General features: G+C 66.4%; 1 protein-coding gene across 1 annotated transcript in view; it reads left to right on the top strand.

The window, feature by feature from the left end:
• Positions 1–898, top strand: part of PTPRN2 (protein tyrosine phosphatase, receptor type N2) — a 299,480-nt gene that overhangs the window by 264,041 nt on the left and 34,541 nt on the right. The gene's annotated exons all lie outside the window — the stretch shown is intronic.

Genomic DNA, 898 nt, shown 5'->3' on the forward strand with positions numbered 1-898 from the left:
GGGCCTGCAGCAAGCCTTGCCGCCTCCTTCGTCCACGGCTGGCCTTCTCGACTTAGGGGGAAATCTTACCCGATTTCCACCTGCATCCTGCCGCACGGGGTCCAGGGCGACGGCGTCACCTAAGCTCGGTGGTCCCTCCGGGGTCGGCCCCCTGCCTGAGCCCCGTGCCCTGCGCCCCGCCGTTCTGCCCGAGGCTCCGGACCCCGGCGGCAGCTGAGAGCCCAGGCTGGGACCCGTGAGCGGGCAGGTGCCTGTCTCACCCCAGCGCCCACCCTGGGCACTAGCATCACCAGCCTCCCTCCAGCCCGAGCGTCTGCCTCTCCGCGCTGGCGTCTAACGCTGCACCCTCTCCCAGCCCGTCCCCCCAGCAAGGTCCCGCGCTCCCGTTTGGCGGCCTTCGACGCGCCCGCCTCCACGCGCTCCGCTCTGGCCCCCGCCTGCGACTTCCCGCCTCAGCCCGGGCCTGTCTGCCAGCCCCGGGCCCCCCCAGGGGACGCGGACGACAGTGCAGCGGCGGGTCGCCGGGGGAATTCAGGAGTGACCGGCCCGCGACCTCCGCCCCCACGGCCCAGGGGTCCCGGGACATCCAGGCACCCCCACGAGCGAGGCGGCCGGCGGCCACTGATTTCCCAGAGGCCTGAAAAGTTTAATGTGCTTTTTAAGTTTTCTGCATTTTTAAAAAGAATTATGCAACATTCCGCTCATCTGCTTGTTAAATTAAGAACAGTAATATGCTATTTGGGTCTGCCACCTTCCAGAAAGGATGCTTTTTTGGTGCTCTGTGAGAATAAGGAAGAAGCACGTACAATAACAGCGCCCCCAGGTGAACCAGAAGGAACGAGCAGCCAGGCGCCCGGGAGCGCACGAGCGGAGTGGAGCAGGCGGGGGCCGTCCCCGC

The sequence above is a fragment of the Pteropus alecto genome, unplaced genomic scaffold (genome assembly GCF_000325575.1).
Source record: "Pteropus alecto unplaced genomic scaffold, ASM32557v1 scaffold320, whole genome shotgun sequence".
NCBI classification, from domain to species: domain Eukaryota; kingdom Metazoa; phylum Chordata; class Mammalia; order Chiroptera; family Pteropodidae; genus Pteropus; species Pteropus alecto.